The sequence below is a fragment of the Cylas formicarius genome, unplaced genomic scaffold, assembly GCF_029955315.1.
Source record: "Cylas formicarius isolate icCylForm1 unplaced genomic scaffold, icCylForm1.1 PGA_scaffold_6__28_contigs__length_40554024, whole genome shotgun sequence".
NCBI lineage: Eukaryota > Metazoa > Arthropoda > Insecta > Coleoptera > Brentidae > Cylas > Cylas formicarius.
The window spans coordinates 9,361,875-9,377,537 of NW_026844347.1; the positions used below are offsets into that span (position 1 = coordinate 9,361,875).

At 32.9% G+C, this 15,663-nt stretch overlaps 1 protein-coding gene across 2 annotated transcripts in view; it reads left to right on the forward strand.

Annotated features, from left to right (window-relative positions):
* Positions 1 to 15,663, forward strand: part of LOC132702807 (protein Skeletor, isoforms B/C) — a 139,483-nt gene that overhangs the window by 57,497 nt on the left and 66,323 nt on the right. The window lies entirely within an intron of this gene.

Genomic DNA, 15,663 nt, shown 5'->3' on the forward strand with positions numbered 1-15,663 from the left:
CTGTAAGTCGCCTATGAATTGCAAAAATGCAACATTGAGCCGGTTAAAAAATTTGTAGTTAACACTTCCCGAAAGTGCTTTTAGAGGATACTTCTCCAGTAAGTTGGTTATTTGGAAACTTGTCACTTAATAGTATATTATCCAACAAGTGTGGTAAATGGCATTCGAGTCACTAGTTTTATTGGCACTAGCGGTGCGAGTGTTTAATAAACGAGTGACATAAAAAGTTTACCAAACGTGTTGCATACTATACTGTTTCTACGACCGTTAGCTTTTGGGTACATTTTTCCAAAACAAAGTTCAAAGTTCAAGTTCGGGCGGTAAAATTTCCGAAAACATCCGATTGCTCCCAAACCTTGCAGTAATATCTCGGAAATGTCCGAAGTGACTCCGATCCGTGAGACAAGAAACTTACGAGGTAAAGTGACCCTTCCCGCGCGCTAGATCGGTGCGTAATTAGGTATTTTACAGAAGAGAGTAGAAAAACTGCTATTGTAACATTGAGACATGCCTATTACGTCAAAAAGTTACTGCCACGACAATATTAAAAAAAAATCTGACTGAACCGCCATTCATACATCAAGGATATAATTCAATTGTCTAAATGAAATATAATAAAGACAGGACCCATACGAAATTTTATATCTCAGTATACTAAGAAAAGCCTGCAAAGCTCATCCAAAATTTTTTAACAATGTTATATTGTAATATAATATTGACTCTACTTTCCCTTCTATATATTTCGTACGATCTGTTGAAACACCCGGTATATTACTGTTTAAAAGGGGAATCTTTTTGACTTAAGTAGCGAACAGTGTGAATGAATTTCATAAAAAAACATCTTGAGCAGTTAAGAAAAAGAAAAAAATTTTCGAAGATGCTTGGTGTTCAATTAATGGAAAATCATTTTCTATATTTTAAGAAAATTATCGCGATTTTACTTCCAAAAATTGGTAGGTATTATTATCGCTTTGAAATATAATGGAATTGTTCTGTAACAAATACTTAATACTATTATAACCACTTAAAAACAGAGTCGCTAAACCAATTTTTTTTGCCGTACCACTTTTCATCATTAATTAAAACCGTCTCACGGAGGCCTTTGGTTAAACAAACCAAACTTACCAAGTACGAAAAAAAAAACGAATAAACGGTTTTTTTTGTATTGGGCTATAACAACCTTGCCACAAGTTAACCCAAACGAATCCCTCTTAGCTACCATAATCCGAGTCAATATAAAAGCGATAAAACGTTTTAGTTTATAGAATACAAATCGTGTACGTTAAAGCGTACCGATTCCACAGTTAATAAATGTGTAGCGCTGACTTCATCACAATTATAATTATCCCTTACACTTTGTTTTCCCTTTCTGGTCCGCACCCTCCTTCCCAACCCTTGGGCGATGAAGGGAGAAAACTACACAAATCTCTGGTGAAGGCCTACTATACTGATAAAAATTCGAATTGTCCATATGCAACATTTTTTGTATCGATACATTTATTTTCCTGTATTCTTTTGCAATTTCTAGGTTACGGTGTCAACTAATCTTTGGAACTGTCTATCGTATAGTCCAGAGCAAACAAACCTTCGATCATAGCCAGCGAGCTTGTAATTTTGTAGCGATTTTTTTTTGTAAAACGGTTATACTAATTATAATCAATTCAACAAATGGTGGTGGATGAAAGAAAAGACGGACATAATAGGTGTGATTCAAAATCAACTTGGAAACCGTTCTTGTGAGCACGTCAAGTTTGCGAGAAATCGAGAACTTGTTTATCGCCCATGTAAAAACAGTAGATTTAAATGTATAACGGGTTGCATAGACTAATTTTGATATGCAGCTAAGTTCATCTTAAATAGCAGAGAAAGAAGAGAAGCCAGCCTACTCTTTCTAAGTTATCTTCGTTGGTTGTTACTTGGTTCTGAAATCATGATTTATCATCAAAGAGTCAGGAATTATACAAATTCCTAACTCTTTGATAAAACTATAACTGCAAATCATATCAAAAAATTGCTATTTACTATTTCACAATTTCTTCCCAAATTGCTTTGTTCTCTTTCTTATAAAATAATTCTAAATCGGAGTAGTCAGTTTCAAACTCGAAATTTCAAACTAACCTCACCATTCATTTTTATATAGTGTATAATGCACCTACATAATTATCTTTGAAAGTCACTCAACTGTTAAACAACATTCAAATCAAAACTGGAAGAATATCAGAGATTGCCAAGACATGGGTAGGTAGTCACTAATGGCTACTGTATCGGGGAAACGGAAGTTCCCAGAAATAAAAAAAAAACAAGTATATCGGAAATTTTCTTTATATTAACTATAGATAGAATAAGTTTAGTGTTTCACAGCCGAGAGAAGTTCAATTTTTTTTTGTTAATTGCTCTATTTCCGAAATGGAATGTTATTGAGAGGTGTTTAAATATTTTCGCAAATGGATGTAGATAACTCCAAAGAGTTATTTGAAAGGGTTTTTCCTAGGCTGCATGCTACGAATAAGACTTCGGCATAAGTGAAAAAAAAATCTGAAGAAACAATAAATGCAAGTTTTCTAAAAGCATTGCATACTTTAATGGGTGCCTATTATTGCCTAAAATATTAATAAAAATACTTCGCACCCAAAAAGTGAAATTTTGTATATCCGTTCCGAATGCACCAAATAAAATACTAATTTATTAAGGTGCCAAATGATATTTTTTTACAATACCGTCAAAGGACTTCAGTTTAGATCATAGCTGACATTACTATGTTTTGACTTACTTATTCGTTTCCAGATATTGGTATTATTACTTATACTTTCATTAATTACTTACCAACATTGTTGAAGACAAACTGATTTTCATCTCATTTAAATAATTAATTTCTAATAATCCGATCCCTGGTTGCCTAAAATTTTTAAATAATCAGTTTACTTAAATTCTCGTCTAACATGAGAGGACGATAACAAGAAAATAAAATTGCATCAATGTAACTTTAAAATGCCTTCAGAAGAACGCTGCTTTCCACTATGACAAAGAAGGTAGGTTCGTAAGGATAACATTAATTGAATGAGAACCGTGCAAAAATACTCACATTAGGTTAACATCCCGTGCGAACAGGTAAATGAGATTCTAAAGATCCACATTCCTACTAACCAGAACTTTGAGTATAGGGAAATAGGGAGCACAATGGTATTCTATGACCTCAGTGCTAGGCTATCGAACCTAATTATAGTAAATAGAAAAACATTAAAATGGACGAGCCACGTTGTTCACAATCTTCATATATGCATATCAAAATGATAATTATCAAAGTAAGGTTTAATCTAGTGATAATTTATGCATGTTCTAATATTTATAAAGTTTTATTTCTGAAGTCATTATGGGTACTTTTTAAAGTTACTTAAATACGAATACAGGTTGTCCCAAACGTGTTAAAAGTAACAAAGTAGTACGTTTGTATATTAGAGCATTTTTGGATTCTACATCATAATAAGCGTGCGTTAAAATATTTTGATACCTAAATCTTAATAATTTTAATTTCGTAAATACACATGAAGTATTTAAACAATCGGAATTTAGTAGAGTGTAACAATTAGTATACATAATTATAACGAATTTTCTAGCTTGTACCAGATTAGTCTAAAATTTATCCTAATCTGATGACAACTTTAGATCACCATACCTTGATTCTAGTTCTATTGTTGCATAAATGACAATTTACCCAAAGGAAGAGCGTATTGACATGATTTTTATCCGCGTTTTTATCCTTGTAGAATTACATCAAAGTTTATACGGTTGGTAGTTGGTTCCAGTTATAGAGAATACAAATATTAATCAAAATCAGATATCCGAAAACACAAACGTTAGTGAAATGGAAAATGGAAATTCCATTCTTATAAAACACGGGTCAAGAACTTTATGGAAATAACTTTGACAACCGAATTGAATTTTGCACGTGCCATTTAAAATTGGTATTAGATAAATGTTGACCACCCTGTATAAGATGGGAAGCTTTTCTCTCGCTTAGGTAGCCTATATGTATTTGAGAAATTAAAATTAGAGAGTAGAATCAAAAAATAAAATAAAAAAATTTGGTACTGTTGGCACTAACCAAAACTAACTTATATAGTATGTAAGTAATTTTAAAAAGTTTAAAAAAATTTAAAACCTTGTATTTTAGACATAATATTCCTTGACTTATAGAATAAATAACTCTGTATACGAATTGGCATTGACTCCGGTCGGTTATAAATATAGTAGTCGGTTCCAGTATTCCCTATTTCCCTGCTTCCCGGTATTCCCAAGTTGCCATGTCATCAGTTGCGGGATGATTGTATGGGATGTTTCAAACTTTCAATATCATTTATTATATTGAGAATTTAATCTGGTTTAATGACATCCACCCCTCTTTCGTTTTACCTTTTACGGGCTCCTTTTTTCATCACAAAGCGAAAGCACGTCGTTCGGTTCATTAACGTAATTTCCTTTTTCTAAGTTTATTAACGGCTATATACTTTCTTGTTTCCTTCAGATATTTCGCACTCTGGATTTTTGTCTTTGTCTAAACGGGTTTCTTTTGAAATTTTCGTTACAGAAAAAGATGCATTAAATTTTTCAAAGAAACTTCCGCCAGCTATGGAACTGGTACAGATCATCTAGATTCGTTCCGAGTCCGGTGTTTTGTCTCGCTGACGTTTCGCCAAACATTCCGCTGGCTTCTTCAAAGCGCTGTTTGAAACTGATTAGATTATTGCCCTGCATGCACCTTAAATATCTGCCGAAGATTGACGAATGGTAGAAGGCGCTTTAATTGCTTATTATCGTATTACCATCCTGACCAAAAATCTCTGTTTCAATTCTAATCTCACATAGTTCATTTCTCAAACATCAAAACCAGATTTTGTACGGGTTGTAAAATCTCCGACAGTAGATGTTTACAGTATATCGTGCAGCTGTGGCAAAGAATACAATGGGGAAACAGATCGAGAAATATCAACCAGACTACAAGAACACTACAGATCAGTCAGACTTCGACAATCTTAAGATCAGCGGTTTCAGAACATGGTCACGGAACAGGACAGCAGAGTTTATTCGATAGGGGCAAAATACTTGCATCTAGCTCTTTCTTCTATTCTAGAAAAATTTCGAGTCAATCCAAATAATCAAACACCCTCAGAATATTAACCGCGACACAGGTTTCTACCTGGCTTTCGTTTGGGATTCTGTCATCCGGACGTAATTAAAGCTCCCTTTACAGGCGGCGATCTAAGGAATCCAGCAGCATTTTTAGCACGCCCAACAGAGGAAACATCCGGAAGATGTGTAAAGTCTGTTCATAGATATAAGAAAGTGACTAACTGATATGAATGAAGGAAAGACCCGGGCAAGCTGTAAGAATGAAATATGGCCGAACAAGTCCGTACTTTGCTTAGAATTTAATTATTTGGGGTTTTGTTAGGAAAGATACTAAACAATATTTATTTATTTATGTATGTATTTATGTTTAAATCTAAAATAAAACTACAAATAATTTTTATTACCTACTTAAATTACTTCAAATTATTCACATAATATATCAGTATCACTATCGCTATCATCGCCTGTTCTAATTATTATTTGTTCTATATCATTTGCAATATGGATATACGATTGTTCTGCTTTTTCTATATGTTTAACAGAATTTGCCCAACTTTGTGGAGGGATGTTAAAAAATTCGGTTTCTATAAGTTTGAGGACATTGGAGTTAACACGGGGAAAAACATTTTTAAGTCGAATGGCAGATTTCAGTTGTTGCCAAACATGTTCAATGGAATTAAAATACAGTGGTAAGGAAGCCTTAAATCTGTATGCCCCAGATTTTTTGCATAATTATCACACTTTTGTAGGTTCAAGCTTTGTAGAACCTCAATTAATTGCTTTTTGGTATAATCTTCGTGAAAATAAATGTCGTTATTATACATGTAGTTTTGGATTGTTGCTTTTGTGTCACATGAGGAAGGTGTTTTAGTCCATTGTCTGCTGTGATAACTTGCATTGTCCATTACAATTACGCTGTTAGGAGGAATGTTTGGAACTAGTTTGTTTTTAAAACAACTTCCAAATAAATCAGCGGTGGTGTCTTCATAGTAATCCAGAGAAGAATCTTTAATATTTTTCGCAGACAGAGAAAGTCCATTTAAAATCCAACCATCTTTAGAGCCAGCATGCAAAATAGTTATTCTTTCACCTCTTTTTGATGGCGCGTTTGTTTTGCACTTATCAGTTGAGTCAACCCAACCCTTTTTCGGGCTATCATAAGTGTCGAACTAGGTTTCATCCAAGTAAATAATTGGCCTTTGTTATTCTCTGTAAATCCTACTTTTTTCTAGACATTCCAGTCGCCAGTTCCGAATTCTAAAAGATTCCATGAAAACTTGCCTTTTGTCAATTTTTTAAAATCTAAAACCCATGTGTTGAATACACTTCCATAAGGTAGTTCCGCGACATTTAACACCGGTTTCATCTTTTTCAAGTTTTCTAATTCAGATATCTAATGTAGGCACGCTTTGTTCCTCGTATAACTGGTAAATTTTACGCTGTATTATATCTTGATCACTTTCATCTACACTCGTAAAAAGGTCAGAATCGCTTCTTTTTTTCCTCGCTGAAATGGAATTATTCACAATTTTCCATACAGTAGATGTTGGAATTTTCGTCAATGTGGGCGTTTCTTCTAAAGATGCTTGCTTGTAGGAACCACGTTCAATGAGAGTCAAATAAACATTGTTTATAACTACCTTAGTCTCAATAGAATAGTGTTTTCTACATTTGGGCGGGGGCATCTCCTGAGATACACTAGACTCGCACATAGTTTGCATAATTCGCACACGATTCAACACACGAAATAAGTATGATTACTAATAAACTTAAACTAAGTAGTATACCAAACCAAAGAATATTAAACACAGGTAGGTATAAAATTATTTTCTATTACGGACCACAATTTTACCTGAATTTAAATTCCGAAACTTAGGTAATAATCTTGTTGCATTGAATGTTAATGACTACCCTTGGAAAATCCCATCCAAAAGCAATTGGTCACTTTCTTATATCTATGAACAAACCATACCTGAAATATTGTGCCTCATTATCCCTTCACGACGGAGTAAAGGGAAATGAATGACCACTTTGATAACAGAATAATGAAACCAACAAATTAGTATTTTAAATATACCGTTTGTTACTGTTTTTAAATTACTGCTGGGGAGAAAGACAGTAGGTTAAGTGGAACTGCAAAAGAAATCCAGGCAATGTAGTAAAAGTGTTTGATGAAGATACCAACAGTGTAATTCGGAGAAAATTTCACCACATTCAAATGGAGCCAAGGTGGTAGTTCGGACGGTAAGTAGAAAACTATTATGGATCACATTAAAAAATATGGATTTTACATTGGAAAAGCATACCCGTGAAGCACTTTGACTTATTTGCTGGCAACGGGATTTTTAAAAGAAGGGTTTGTCAACCTTTCAGTCTTGCCTTATGAGAGGTTACCAAGGGGACATAAAATGATGTTTTCCAAGATTACTTTATTGAAATGACAAAATTTCTTCCTACCGATTCAGTAATAGTTATGCGTAATGCAAGCTATCAGTCATGATGAATTAACGACCAAAAATAGTGAATTCAAAGTTAATTTGGTAAATAAAATAATACATACATATTAAATATACTGCAGAAAATATAGTACAAAAACGTAGCTTAAGTGTGCTATGCACACCGCCGTACCACCTGGTTTAGATTATTTTTTGAACTCAGTTTAAGACGAAATTCCGGTCTTTTGTTGGAGAAAGGACGGCTGTAAAATAATACGAGTACTGACGTCACGAGCCACTAACTTCGCGAAGTCCAGATCCTTTGATTATTCTGCCAAATACTATTCTACAAAGAATTCGAATTTTTTTTATTGCTGATTTAATTTTCTAATGGTGCTTGGTACTAAAAAATAAATTGGAAAAACTTAGTAAAACTAGAGATTTAAAAATAATGTTTTTAATGAAACGTGATTCAAATTATGCGCGCAATTATTAAATAAGGGTAAAATTACATGGTCGTGGGAATTACTTGGCGACCGACCATGGAATGCTTCGATTTTCTTTAAAAATGATTATTAATCCTATTCAAAAGCAATTGGTCACTTTCTTATATCTATGAACATACAATACATACAGGATGCATTAAAGTGCATTAAATTCATTTAATATCAAGCTGAATTCCTTACAATCTGTTATACAGAGAAGTTCTTAAAGAGAGCAATTTTAAGTACAATTCTTTGTTAGAACCACGGAAGGTAAAAAGGAACAAAAACGGGCATCCAGAATAAACATTTTAATATAAAATTAACAAATTAACAAATATGTATACGTATAAGAAAGGTGACAATATAAGTTGAAGAGTATACAGGGTTCCCCAAACTCGAAAACTTAAATTTTTTAAATCGGACGTCTTGTATATTAATATCATTTAACTATCAGATAATATAGTGGCCCTACTAAGGGAAAATTTTTCTTTCAAAACAGGCAACTCCACACACGTAACACTGTCCCAGTGCCGTAAAAGTCCCGCATAAAAATTTATTGACTATCTCGCAGCGGTTTGGGGTTGGTTGTTGAATGAGGCAAGAGCATTGGTCAAAAAGGAAACATACAAAAAATATGTTGCTTCATAAGTTCCTGTGTTATCTGGATGGACAGGACCTCTATATCTATATATGAAACTTTCTATGGAACATATGTTATAACTAGCTCTCTTGTGTTTTTCTTGGAATAAAAATTATATTATTTATTTATCTACCATGAAAATAATCTTTTAACTATTGGAAAATTGGAATTTTTGGTTACAACTTGGTAATAGGCTAGTGAATCATACCATGACATATAAGTTTTGACAGTGTGACAGACTTGTGGTTTTAATAACAAAAAATTAATTTAACTGAAAATACATTTCAATTTTAATACAGTTTAAATCAATAAGGAACGATGAAAAAATGACTTATTTGGAATAGCAACAACGTATATAATTTCTCAAATAACTAATACAAAACTTGTTTTATTACTAGTTTACTACGTAAAGGCAGAGATACTCAAACAGTGAAAGGTTTAAATTAAATGTGACCTTATAAAATTCGGAATTATTATATAAATAAAAAAAATAATACTGCAATTACTAAATTCTAGTGAAATAAAAAATAAGCAATGATTTGCTAATAGACAAATAATAACAAATATCTCTTAAAAGGCCATAACTAATTATTGGTATTGGTATTAAAGGGGGGCGCCTTTAATAATAGGCCATAACTAATACTATGCATATGAAAATGTTTGCGAGAGCGCATGAAAATTTAAACTTTCGCAGAAAAGTTGCCTATGAAAAAAATTAAGGATATATATTTTGTATTGTATAATATTACATATTTGTTAAAACTCATAACAACATTCAGAGTGTTTCACTAAAAACAACACAAGTTTAATTTGTGAGTTTCAGAAGAAGTGACCACACGACTGTATCTCGAGCTACAAAGGCATTCGAAAAATGCAAAATCGCCTTGTATCTAAAAATTTTATTCATTTCATAAAAATATATTGGATCACTAAAGCCGAAACACTGTAGCTTTATTAACAAGGAAGCAAAAATTGGACACACTATAGATTGAGTAAGAAACCTGCATTATCATAAATGTGAAGTAGGTTTCGATACTAGCATAACAAAATTTTGAAACCATTTTAGAGCATGGCTTCTACTTTAAGTCAATATTATGAACGCATACTTAAAATGATAAGAAGTATATCAAGCTGGAAAACATTATTTTGGAAAAAGCATCGGAAATAGAACATTTTTTTGTGGGTTCGATTCCTTACTACCCTGTAGAAACAAATATTTAACTCATGAAGTGTTTACGAATCCATTAAATCTTTGAAACTTAAGATTCATTTTCCAAATTGATGGCGGAAATTTAATGCTACCGTTTTATTTGCATGAACCTATTTATCATTTAACTCAATCAATATCATCGCATTCGCTTTTAGAATAAATTGATTTATAGACAGAGGGTAATGACAAAAATATATTCAACGTTTTGAGCTATTTATTATTATCAAGAGTAGTCTAAATCATAGTCTCAGGCTAGCTTATACATACATACGTATGTATATACCGACACTGTAATTCATGTTATAAAATTGTTAATCTAAGAAACACTTAAATTAGTTTCCATAGCAACGAAACCAATAGATTCAGACATTTTCATATGACAGCTTGAATTTAAATATAAGAATAAATTAGTTTTTTTAAAAAGAATTTTGAATAAAAGTTTACCCAATCAAATTTTTCACCCCGCCAAAGAATCAATGTTCGACTTACGAAAGGTACGAACAGTAATACGAAATGTTTGAACAGTGGTGATCTATGTCTATTAAAAAAGTCTTCACACACTAATTAAAGAGAGCCTTCAGTTTTTGTTATTATTAACCAAAAACAATAATTCGTTTCCTAGTAAATTAATATGCATCATATCATTGATAAACCAAAGAATAAACTTATTATTAGCCAATTATTTTGTGAAATTTTATCATACAAGTGTTCATACATTTAAATTATTGTAATGATTATAACATTTTGTAAATTCTCTTTTGAAAATTTAATATTTTGTGGCAGAACCCATGACAATAGTTGCTATGGGGAACCATTAAAATAATAATATGGAGACTTTTTTGATATAATTTTGAGTTGAGCAAATTTTGATCCAGCGGATAGTTTGTGAATCAAAAATAATAATCAAATCAATTTACGAAAATTACGAATACATTAGTCTTCACCTCACATTTTGTATATTATTTAATAGTTATCTCATTTTTGAAAATAACGAAAAATGTTATTGGAAAAAGTTGTCTATTTTCAGTTTTCTACAAATTTGCCGATTTCCAAAAAAAAAACGGTCAAACTTGATTTTTGTTGCGTATTTTTCAACCTAAACTTTCTTTGGAACACTATAATTTAAAGAAATGGGAATCAAATTACTCAATATTTTATTAAAATTAATAATTTTTTATAGCATTTTTTAAAATTAGTTAGCTCGTTGAATTGTAATAAAATCAGGTTAATTGCTGTCAATATGTTAAAACCATATTAACTTCCCGTGAAGTTTACATTTAAAGATTTTCTTTCAAATCGAATGTTTAAGATAAATTTCAAGGAAAGTACTTTATTAAAGTATTCAGTCAAGCTTCTACCTTTGAATTAGCATGTATCAAAAACATAAGTTGGTAAAATGTGAAAAAATAACAATTACAAACTATCCCGAGGATCAAAATTAATAAAATATTTCCCCTATGATGCTTACTTTAGAGGTTTCTATACCAAATGCCTTAGACGCTTAAGAATCTCATTTTTTCTGACATTCACTTGTCTAGTTTTAAAAAATGCAAACCTTTATTCCCGTTCATGACCGCCTCAAACGTCTACTCTTGTGTTGGAATTCTTTTTTTATATCTATTGTTGAAATCGTGAGTTCATTGCGATCTCTATTCCTTCAATTCTTGGCCAATTCCAAATTTTTATTTGCTAAATGGGGACGTTCAGTACGTGTTCTAGAATAAGCTTTCGCAACGAAGTCAGTGGCGTAGATGACCTAGACGACGAGAATACTAAATGCTCGAATCGTTTTGTGGTGTTTAACTGGTGCAGGATCTTGATCTCGTTTAAGAGTTTTTGAATATTTTTTTATCTGGTTTTGAGAATGGAACGAAAACGGGACGCAGGCCCTATATTTGCTCCCGTCACTCTTTAAGCAATTTCCTATGAATATAGGAACACCCTACGTAACGGTTTGCCACTGCCTTGCTATGTAAGCTCTTTATGAAGTTTTCGGTCCCTCTCATGACCACTTTTCCCTCATTAAAGGGATTTTGATATCGATGTTACCGACTTAAGCCGATTAGGGCGTATCTATAGTTACGTTCATTTACATTGCCCCACCGACTCATGTTCCCTGAGGAATATTACTTGAAATTTCCGTGTAAGTATTTAAAAAAAAATGCACAAGCGTGAGTACTTTAGTCACGGGTTTGGAAGCGTAGGATGTTTTTGATACATTTTAGCTATGGTCGTTTGACAGTAGTCAGTGATGGGCACGCCACACGATGCTCCGTGAATTTATGCGGGCTATTGTGCAGAAAATGTATCCAAAATATAATAGTCGTGGAAAAAGTATAGTATGCCAACATGTTGATAAACTTTTTCAGTCACTAGTTTGTTAATCAAAAGAAAATTGTGACTCAAATGCCGTTTATCAAACTTGTTGCTTAATATATTATTACTGGTCTCTGATTTTCATGTAAACTGCGATTTTCTAGCCTACGGCTCGTCCCGAAAATCTGTGCAGTAAAATGCCACTTTCGGGACTTGTTACGTAAACAACTATTACTGATGCTATTTTATCAGCAACTAATTTTTTTGTGAAAAACTAACACTGCAGCTTTTTCATATACCTGATGTAATATTGATGGTAGGTTAAAAGTTTATGGAGAAACTAAAAGAGATTATTTTTGAAAATCCAAATATCCAGGTTTTTCGAGTCTGCTGTATTGAACTAAAATATTTTAGATGCATATTTTATCTTATCAAAAATAGTGAGGAGCAATATATCAGGTAAGATGGTAAGTGGTTAAGAGCTTATTTATTTGTACCAGAATAACAATTATTGTTTTAAAATACTCAATTATACACTGATCTAGCGTTCGGACAACGGACATTTCCGGGCTATTACCGCACGGGTTTTGGAGCGATCGGATGTTTTCGGATATATTTCCCACGGCAGTGAATGTATTTGTGTTGTTTTGCAAAAATATACCCAAAAACTGATTGTGGTGCAACACGTTTGGTAATTTTTTTAACTGACTCATATGCCATTTACCACACTTTTTGCAGAATACAGGATGTCGCATAAGTAATGCTACATGGCAAAATACCAGATTCTTTAGGTAAAAATAATACGATCTAACGAAACTGACCTATTTCGAAAAGTTGATATTAACCAAGATACAGATACAAACTTGCAATTTTATTTTTGATTTTTTTAAATAATTCCTTAATGTATGCAGATTGTTAATATAGGTATCACTTCTTATATCCGTTTTACACCAAAAAGTCAAAAATTCTAAATTTGGTAGCTAGTTGCACCTAATTGAACAGTTTCATGTCGACGTGTGAAACATTTCCAACAGGAAATTAAAATAAACGTTTGGTGCGAAATAATTGATAATTACATTTGGGGACCCATCGAAGCTCGGTTAATATGAACTTTTCAACTAAAGTAAGTACATTTTTCCCTAAAAAATTTCCTGTTTTGCTATGGACCATTTCTTATGGTATAGACGCAAAATGACAAGTCAAGAAGAAGTTTATCATTTTTTATGCAAATATCCAGAAAGACCCATTACAAGATTTACAGTGAGTAAAAATGAAAGAAAATTTATAGAAACAAGACATGTAAAACATCGTCTACGGCCAATTTGTGCATCGTACATCGTATATTTTCTGAAATAGTTTCAAATAATGAAGTTAGCCAACGAACAGTTTCACGTGTATTAAAAGAAGAAAAGTATGATTACGTTATATTATTGGAAAAACCGAACGAACATGACTATGGTGGAAATGCGCAAGTTAAATTAATTTTTTCTACTCCCGTCTGTAACAGTATATTATAACAACAAGCGCTGTAAACGGCATTTGACTTACGAGTTTATTTGACTCGAGCGGAGCGAGTTTTTAATAAACGAGTTTACCTCACAAGTTTGGGAGCAATCGGATGTTTTCGCAGATATTTCCCACGCCTTGAATTTTGACGTTGGTCAATTCTAACGGTCATGTCAGTGAATATATTCGTTTTGTTTTGCGAAAATGTACTCAAAAACTAACGGTCGTAGAAAAAGTAAACTATTCAACACGTTCGGTAAACTTTTTAAATCACTCGTTTATTAAACACTCGCTCTGCTCGTCTCAAATAAACTTGTGAGTCAAATGCCGTTTACCACACTTGGTGCATAATATTCATAATTCAATAATTTTCAGATGCGTCATGCATATCCAGAATGACTTCACCAAAAAAAAAAATTAAACCCTAAGTTAATACATTAATCTCAGGTCGATGGTGAATCAACAGAATAGGAATCAACCAGATGCTAATGAAATTTTACTCACTGCTGCTTTACTCCATATTACAGATATTATTTGAGCTTCTGATTCTTGGATAGTCACTTATTTAGTATTGTTGGGCTATTCTCCACTTTGTCGGATTTCAATATCTACACAAAAAAGGATTTGAAGACTAAGAGTGTTTGTGAGTGTTGTGTGCTTCTTTTTGGGATGTGGTCCGTGGTGATACCACACGCCAGGTCCGTATTTAAAATGTTAGCCGACAAGAACTGTGAAGTGCGGACTGTTGTATTTTAAGAGTAGGGAAATTTTCTTTGATTAAACTCTTATATTAATTGATATTAATATGCTTTTTATAAATTTTCCTAAAACAGTCCCTAGCTGAAGTAACTCGATTTCAAGTTGAATTTGCCCATTAGATAGGTTGAAAGGAAGCTTAAACTGACTTCCAATTTAAGTGTTTAACCTAATGACTCTAAAATATTTTCCTAGGAAAGCAATGCAAAATCTTGTGTAGATAATTGATTTATATTGGGTGTTTCTCAGTTTGCTATTGATCGATTTGTGGGGGTTGAAACAGTATTTTCTCTGCCGTCGAAATTGGGTTTCAGTCAAGTTCTGAAGAAGCCAGCGGAATGATTGGCGAAACGTCCGCAAGTCCGACTCAGCAAAAACCGATGCAGGAGGAACCCAGAAGTTTTGTAAAAAGTATTACAGTAGCCTGTGGAAGTTTCTTTGAAAAATGAAAAATGAAAAAAAAAGTGACGTAAGCCTGCGGTTAGACCTTCATAAAAATTAGGCGAAGTTTAATTTATAATTTCTTCATCACGTTCTTTTAAAATTTGGAAGCCAAATAGATATTATTATTATTATAGAAAGGGACAAGGCAATGAAAGAAGAATACGAGCAGCAGCAGATTTAGGCTAGGAATTATGAATAGTGTAAAATGGAGCCTGTGTATCGGAATAAGATGTTGCGAAATGGTTTATACTCTTGACTATACAAGACTAGACTCTTTTTTTAACAAACGACACGAGACATAATGTAATCATAATTTATTGGAAAAGCAAAGGATAGCATGAATAATGATCGGAATAACTTCAAATCTAATGCCAGTCATGACAGCGTAAACACAACATTTAATTAAACAAATCAAACGGGCAAAATCATCAACAATGTAAATTCCGCGCGGTTTAATATAATCTACATATCACAAATAAACAGCGGAACGAATGTCGACAGTTTCCCAATTGGGAAAATCTGATAGCGAAATAGAAGTCTACTTTACCGCCAGTTCATTGTGTCCATTTAAATGTAAATGAGGAACTATCATAGCCGTCCGATCTCTCCCCCTTCTGCCTTTGATTAAATATATGTTGTAGGGCAAGGGGTGTCGCCTCCCCCATAAAACGGGCACCCTTGATGGGTGGTGAATATCTAAATCATCAAACGGATACAGATATTACCATTAAGATAATTGGGGCT